This window comes from Gopherus evgoodei, chromosome 1 (assembly GCF_007399415.2).
Source record: "Gopherus evgoodei ecotype Sinaloan lineage chromosome 1, rGopEvg1_v1.p, whole genome shotgun sequence".
Classification (NCBI taxonomy): domain Eukaryota; kingdom Metazoa; phylum Chordata; order Testudines; family Testudinidae; genus Gopherus; species Gopherus evgoodei.
Genome location: NC_044322.1, coordinates 276,886,124 through 276,894,833, shown reverse-complemented (window position 1 = coordinate 276,894,833; position 8,710 = coordinate 276,886,124).

The following is an 8,710-nucleotide window of genomic DNA, read 5'->3' as shown; positions in this document are numbered from 1 at the left end:
GATGGATAACTTGATGATTACCTGTTCTGTTCATTCCCTCTGAAGCATCTGGCACTGGCCACTGTCAGAAGACAGGATATTGGGATAGATGGATCTTTGGTTTGACCCAGTGTGATATTATCTGAATAAAATATGACTATATAGATCATTGTTGCCACCACTGTTATATTTTTTCAACAAATCTTGTACAAAGGTTATCAAGTAAGGTGTCTATGGAAAGTTTATGACTTGCTGAATATAATTCTGCTATTTATATGCATGTATCATTTTTGTAATTGAAGTTATGAGTATTTGCTCTATAACTGGATTTCAATTGTTTGCTTCTGGGGTAATGCCCACAAGGCAGCTAGCCAGCACATCTTGGAGGGACTATTCAAACTGAGTAGTCCATCAAAAGATTTTTAACTCACAATGGAAGACGCCTACCTACCCTGAAGGGACTTTCCTATAAACATGCTGTTTGAGGTATAGGTAATGATTTCCTACTATGTCTAAGTGGAATCATGCATGGACGTGTGACTCGCCCATGTGACTCCAAACACGATCTTGTCACCTGTGTTTTTCCACTAGCTGTGCTGAGGGCTTTGTCTGAAACAACGGTTTTCCCTCCACATGGCAGAAGCTATAAAAGGCTCTGAAAACACCTCCATTTTGCCTCTTTCCTGCTCCAGCCTCTGGACTATGGATTTATACTAATGGGAGCATTCTAACCAGGAGATTGAGGTCCTTCCAATTATTTGGAAGCAGCCAGAGACTTATCCAGCCAGCATTTTATTTCATCACTGTAACAAGCCTGAACCAAGAACTGTGCAATTACTGTATGTATTTGATCCCTTTAACCAGTTTTAACTCTCACTTTTCTTTCTTTTTAGGAATAAACCTTTAGATTTTAGATACTAAAGGGTGATTTTTGGGTAAGATCTGAGTTGTATATTGGCCTGGGTGTGTGGCTGGTCTTTTGAGATCAGAAGAACCTTTTATTTGAGGAGATTGGTTTTAAAGAACCACTCATCTCTAAGTCTAGTGTTTTTGATGGCGATACAAGGACTGGAATGCCTTAGGAAACTGCTGTTCCCACTTCTTGTTAGTCAGTGTAGTGAAACAGACGTTTATTTTTCTTGCTGGTTTGGTATATCTCATGGGAGAATAACCTCCAGTTTTGAGGTGCATCTGCCTTATTTCTCAGCAGTTTGTCCTGAATTTGATATTCTCATTTGTGACCCACAGAGGCATGGTTACACCCAGTATGGCCATTCTCATATTCTCATGTGCAGAACAGATGATGCAAAGGGGAGAAAGGGAGGGAAAGGAGGGCAAAAAGGAGGAAGAACTTGGGAGAGAGAATGGAGGGAACAAGGGAGGGAGTAAAGCTAGTGAGCTGGCTGAGAAAGCGTAAGTGTTGCAGCTGCCTAGTTGCCCTCCACCTCCTAAAAACTCCACGGGAACTAACCTGCTTCCTAGTTGCTGGTACCTTTCTGCTAGCTAACCCTTATCCAACACCTTCCTAAGGGCACCAGGCAATGCTCTAGGTCTAGGAATTAAAGGTATGTAGCAACTGTCCATGTGATATTAGAAGCCCACAAGGAACAATCTCTCATCAGCTGTCCACACTCATTCTCTATGCTGTTTTTTTGGAAATCTTGAGAGATAACACAGCAGCCAGCAAACAGAGCTGTAAACAGGGGAGTTTCAGAGGGAGTTTACAGGGGGAGTTTGCAGGGGAGACTAAGGCCTGGGCTACACTACATGTTTAAACCAAATTTAGCAGCATTAAACTGATTTAACCCTGCACCCGTCCACACAACGAGTCTCTTTATATCGATATAAAGGGCTCTTTAAACCGGTTTCTGTACTCCTCCCCAATGAGAGAAGTAGCACTGAAATCAGTATTGCCATGTTGGATTAGGGTTAGTGTGGCTGCAAATCGATGGTATTGGCCTCCGGGCAGTATCCCACAGTGCACCATTGTGACCGCTCTGGAAAGCAATCTGAACTTAGATGCACTGGCCAGGTAGACAGGAAAAGCCTCACAAACTTTTGAATTTCATTTCCTGTTTGCCCAGCATGGAGCTCTGATCAGCACGGGTGGCCATGCAGTCCCAAATCCACAAAGAGCTCCAGCATGGAGCGTACGGGAGATACTGGATCTGATCGCTATATGGGGAGACAAATCTGTTCTATCAGAGCTCCGTTACAGAAGACGAAATGACAAAGCATTTGAAAAAATCTCAGGGCTATGATACAGAGTCCACAACACAGTGCTGTGTGACAAGCGTAACGGAAAGCCAAAGAATGAAATGGACGTTCACGGAGGAAGGGAGGGGGGACTGAGGACTCCAGCTATCCCACAGTCCCCACAGTCTCCGAAAAGCATTTGCATTCTTGGCTGAGCTCCCAATGCCTGAAGGGTCAAAAACATTTTCCCGGGTGTTTCAGGGTATATATCGTCAATTTACACCCTTCCTCCCCCGAAAGAAAAGGGGAAAAAAAACGTTTCTCACCTTTTTTCAATGTCACCCTATGTCTACTGCATGCTGCTGGTAGACGGGGTGCTGCAGCGCTGAACACCAGCATTGTCTTCCCGATGGCAGACAGTACAATATGACTGCTATCCATTGTCATCATCAGCCCGTGAGTGCTCCTGGCTGGCGTTGGTGAGGTTGACCGGGGGCGCCTGGGTAAAAATGGAAATGACTTCCGGTCATCCCTGGCTGATGGTACAGAACGGCTGGTAACCGTCTTCATCATAGCAACTGGAGGCTGAGCTCTATCAGCCCCCCCCTTTCCTGTCAAAAGATAAGATTCTGTACAGCCTGGACTATCATAGCAGCAGGATGCTGGGCTCCTCTCCCTCGCCACCCTTTAATGTTCTGCCTGGACTATCATAGCAGCTAGAGGCTTCCTCCCCCTCATTTTATCTCACTAAAAAGTCAGTGTTTCTTATTCCTGCATTCTTTATTACTTCATCACACAAATAGGGGGACACTGCGACGATAGCCCAGGAGGGTTGGGGGAGGAGAGAAGCAATGGGTGGGGTTGTTGCAGGGGCATCCCCTAGAATGGCATGCAGCTCATCATTACTGCGGGATCTCCGGGGCTCTGACATGGAGCAGCTGTGCTCTCTGGTTCTCTAGTACACTTGCCCCATATTCTAGGCAGGATTGACTCTATTTTAGACAAAACATAAAGAAGGGAATGACCCAGGGAGTCATTCCCATTTTTGTCCATGCACCCCCGGGCGACTTCAGCGAGGCCAGTCAGGAGCACCCATGACAGCAGCAGACAGTACAGAACGACTGATAACCATCATCTCATCACCAATTTACAATGGCTTGGCAGACGGTGCAATAGGGATTGTAGCCGTCTCTGTTACCTTGCAAAGGCAAATGAATGCTGCTCTGCAGCATTGCAGTACCGCGTCAGTCAGCAGCATCCAGTACACATACGGTGACAGTGAAAAGGCAAAACGGGCTTCATGGTTGCCATGCTATGACGCCTGCCAGGGCAATCCGGGGGAAAAGGGCGTGAAATGATTGTCTGCCGTTGCTTTCAAGGAGGAAGGATTGAGTGACAAAATTTACCCAGAATCACCCGTGACACTGTTTTTGCATTGGGATCTCAACCCAGAATTCCAATGGGTGAGGAAGACAGCGGGAACTATGGGATAGCTACAGGATAGCTACTCACAGTGCAATGCTCCGGAAATCGATGCTAGCCTCGGACCATGGACGCACACCACCAAATTAATGTGCTTAGTGTGGCTGCGTGCTCTCGACTTTATACAATCTGTTTTACAAAACCCGTTTATGTAAAATTGGAATAATCCCATAGTGTAGACATACCCTAAGAGACCTAGGCAGAGGAACTGACAGGTTAGTGAAGGGAGTGGGCTGTGGTCTGCCAGTGTTGTGGTGCCTGTTGGGGGTTTGTTTTGTTTTGTGTTTCGTGGACTAACAGGTTTTAGGTGGGAAGGCTATGACCGATACAGAGGCAGCAGTGAAAGACACAATGAGGATGACTGGATGTGGAAGCTGCAGCATGTACATGATCCTGGAGAGGGTACCTGAAAAGAGTTTTGTCTGCATGAAGTGCTGCCTGATAGAGCTGATGGAAGAAAAGATCCGAGGACTGGAGATGCAGGTGGAAACTCTGGTAGAGTTTAGAAGGAGATTCGAGCAGATGATGGAGCAAAGACATGAGGAGGCTGAAGAGATAAGCTCAGACTTGCAGATGGCAGCAGGACCAAAGAACTCTGAGGAGAGACTGCTGGGTAAGGAAAGTGAATGGTGGAAGCATGTGACTAAGAGAACCAGGCAAAGGAAAAGACAGGCCAGTGAAGGAGAAATAGAACTAAGGAACAGGTTTGCAGAGCTGGAAAATGAAGAAGGGGCACAGCAGGTGGTCACTGAAGGTGAGAGGGCAAGGAAAAAGAGAAGAGCAGCTAGCCCTACAGGAAGAGGGGAAGAGACAATGGAGACAACACCAAATATGAGCCCCAGGAGGATACGGGATGGGTTGCGGAGGATTGCAAGGGCGAATAGGAATCGAGAGGACTTGCAGCCAGTGGGAGCAGGAGATAGACCGGAGAATCACACTGTCACCAGGAAAAGGCAGGTCTACGTGATTGGGGACTCCTTACTGAGAAGAATAGACAGGCCTATAATTAGAACTGATCCAGAGAACAGAAGGGTGTGCTGTCTGCCGGGCGCTAAGATATGGGATGTGGACCTGAGGCTGAAAAGAATCCTAACGGGAGCGGGAAAGAATCCGTTGATTGTCCTTCATGTGGGAACGAATGATATGGCTAGATTCTCACTGGAACGTATCAAGGGAGACTATGCCAGACTGGGGAAGACACTTAAGGAAATCGAGGCTCAGGTGATCTTCAGTGGGATTCTGCCGGTTCCTAGAGAAGGGCAACAAAGGTGTGACAAGATTATGGTGATCAACAGATGGCTCAGGCAGTGGTGATATAAGGAGGGCTTTGGGATGTACAGCCACTGGGAAGCATTTATGGACAGAAGATTGTTCTCTAGGGATGGACTTCACCTGAGCAAGGAGGGAAATAGACTTCTAGGATGGAGGCTCGCCCAACTGATTAAGAGAGCTTTAAACTAGGAATTTGGGGGAGATGGTTGGGAGATGTCCAGGTAATCTCCACGCCAGAATTTAACATTGAGAGGGAAGAAAACACAGTAAGAGAGGATACAGCCACGGGCAGAAGAATGGACATAAGGAGGAAGGGTAGTGTAGATACCAGTCTAATAGGTGATACTGTAGTAGAATGTCTGTGCCTAACTGGATAAAGAATGTCAGTGAAGCCAAATGGCAAAAATTAAGATGTCTGTACACTAATGCGAGGAGCCTAGGTAACAAAATGGAGGAACTAGAGTTACTGGTGCAGGAAGTGAAACCGGATATTATAGGGATAACAGAAACATGGTGGAATAGTAGTCATGACTGGAGTACAGGTATTGAAGGCTATGTGCTGTTTAGGAAAGACAGAAATAAAGGCAAAGGTTGTGGAGTAGCATTGTATATCAATGATGAGGTTAACTGTAAAGAAATAAGAAGTGATGGAATGGATAAGACAGAGTCTGTCTGGGCAAAAATCAAACTGGGAAAGAAAGCTACTAGAGCTTCCCCTGAGACAGTGCTTGGGGTGTGCTACAGACCAGCGGGATCTGATTTGGATATGGATAGAGACCTCTTTAATGTTTTTAATGAAGTAAACACTAATGGGAATTGTGTGATCATGGGAAACTTTAACTTCCCAGATATAGGCTGGAGGACAAGTGCTAGTAACAATAATAGGGCTCAGATTTTTCTGGATGTGATAGCTGATGGATTTCTTCACCAAGTAGTTGAAGAACCAACAAGAGGGGATGCCATTTTAGATTTGGTTTTGGTGAGTAGTGAGGACCTCATAGAAGAAATGGTTGTAGGGGACAACCTTGATTCAAGTGATCATGAGCTAATTCAGTTCAAACTAGATGGAAGGAGAAACAAAAATAGATCTGGGACTAGGATTTTTGATTTCAAAAGGGCTAACGTTAAAAAATTAAGGAAATTAGTTAGGAAAGTGGATTGGACTGAAGAACTTGTGGATCTAAAGGCGGAGGAGGCCTGGAATTACTTCAAGTCAAAACTGCAGAAACTATCAGAAGCCTGCATCCCAAGAAAAGGGAAAAAAACCATAGGCAGGAGTTGTAGATCAAGCTGGATGAGCAAGCATATCAGATAGGTGATTAAGAAAAAGCAGAAAGCCTACAAGGAGTGGAAGACCTTGCAAGGGGAATTAAAACCAATAGTAAAAGGTTCTATAGCCACATAAATAAGAAGAAAACAAAGAAAGAAGTGGGACCGCTAAACACGGAGGATGGAATGGAGGTTAAGGATAACCTAGGCATGGCCCAATATCTAAATAAATACTTTGCCTCAGTCTTTAATAAGGCTAATGAGGAGCTTAGGGATGATGGAAGAATTACAAATGGGAATGAGGATATGGAGGTAGATACTACCACATCTGAGGTAGAAGCCAAACTCGAACAGCTTAATGGGACAAAATTGGAGGGCCCAGATAATCTTCATCCAAGAATATTAAAGGAACTGGCACATGAAATTGCAAGCCCATTAGCAAGAATTTTTAATGAATCAGTAAACTCAGGGGTTGTACCGTATGACTGGAGAATTGCTAACATAGTTCCTTTTTTTAAGAAAGGGAAAAAAAGTGATCCGAGTAATTATTGGCCTGTTAGTTTGACATCTGTAGTATGCAAGGTCTTGGAAAAAATTTTGAAGGAGAAAGTAGTTAAGGACATTGAGGTCAATGATAATTGGGACAAATTACAACATGGTTTAACAAAAGGTAGATCATGCCAAACCAACCTGATTTCCTTCTTTGAGAAGGTGACAGATTATTTAGACAAAGGAAATGCAGTAGATCTAATTTACCTCGATTTCAGTAAGGCATTTGACACAGTTTTGGCAATTAATTTTCCCTTAATTAAATTGGAAAAATGGGAATCAATATGAAAATTGAAAGATGGATAAGGAACTGGTTAAAAAGGACACTACAATGGGTCGTACTGAAGGGTGAACTGTCAGGCTGGAAGGAGGTTACTAATGGAGTTCCTCAGGGATCAGTTTTGGGACCAATCTTATTTAAACTTTTTATTCCTGACCTTGTCACAAAAAGTGGGAATGTGCTATTAAAGTTTGCGGATGACACAAAGCTGGGAGGTATTGCTAACACAGAGAAGGACTGGGACATCATACAGGAAGATCTGGATGACCTTGTAAACTGGAGTAATAGTAATACGATGAAATTTAATAGTGAAAAGCGCAAGGTCATGCAATTAGGGATTAATAATAAAAATTTTAGTTATAAATTGGGAACACATCAGTTGGAAGTAACAGAGGAGGAGAAGAACCTCGGAGTATTGGTTGATCACAGGATGACTATGAGCTGCCAATGTGATATGGCCGTTAAAAAAGCTAATGCACTTTTAGGATGCATCAGGCAAAGTATTTGCAGCAAAGATAAGGAGGTGTTAGTACTGTTATATAAGGCACTGGTGAGACCTCATCTGGAGTACTGTGTGCAGTTCCGGTCTCCCATGTTTAAGAAAGATGAATTCAAACTGGAACAGGTTCAGAGACGGGCTACTAGGATGATCCGAGGAATGGAAAACCTGTCTTATGAAAGGAGACTCAAAGAGCTTGGCTTGTTTAGCCTAACCAAAAGAAGGCTGAGAGGGGATATGATTGCTCTTTATAAATATATCAGAGGGATTAATATTAGGGAGGGACAGGAATTATTTAAGCTTAGTACCAATGTGGACACAAGAACAAATGGATATAAGCTGGACACTGGGAAGTTTAGACTTGAAATTAGACTAAAGTTTCTAACCATTAGAGGAGTGAAGTTCTGGAACAGCCTTCCAAGGGGAATAGTGGGAGCAAAAGACATATCTGGCTTTAAGACTAAGCTTGATAAGTTTATGGAAGGGATGGTATGATGGGATAGCCTAATTTTGGCAATTAATTTTGGCAATTGATCTTTGATTATCAGCACGTAAGTATGCCTAGTGGTCTGTGATGGGATGTTAGATGGGATGGGATCTGAGTTACTGCAGAGAATTCTTTCCTGGGTGCTGGCAGGTGAGTCTTGCCCACATGCTCAGGGTTTAACTGATCGCCATATTTGGGGTTGGGAAGGAATTTTCCTCCAGGGCAGATTGGCAGAGGCCCTGGAGGTTTTTCGCCTTCCTCTGCAGCGTGGGGCATGGGTCACTTGCTGGAGGATTCTCTGCAGCTTGACGTCTTCCAAACCACAATTTGAAGACTTCAATAACTCAGACACAGGTTAGGGGTTTGTTATAGAAGTGGATGGGTAAGATTCTGTGGCCTGCATTGTGCAGGAGGTCAGACTAGATGATCATAATGGTCCCTTCTGATCTTAAAGTCTATGAGTCTATAACTGATCCTGGCAGATAACAGGTAGGGAGCTTAATGAAATCTTGACTTACAAGGTTTTGCTTCAGTTACATGAAAAGGATGGCAAGTGAAGAATTATCATTTCACAGGCTGCTGTTTCTATTGCTTAAAACATCTTCATTTTTTACCACCTTTTCTGTCTTGCTATTGAATTTGAAAGTTTGCAGATGCCTGAAGAACTGAATTGATTTCTGTGTTTAAAGTTGCTGTT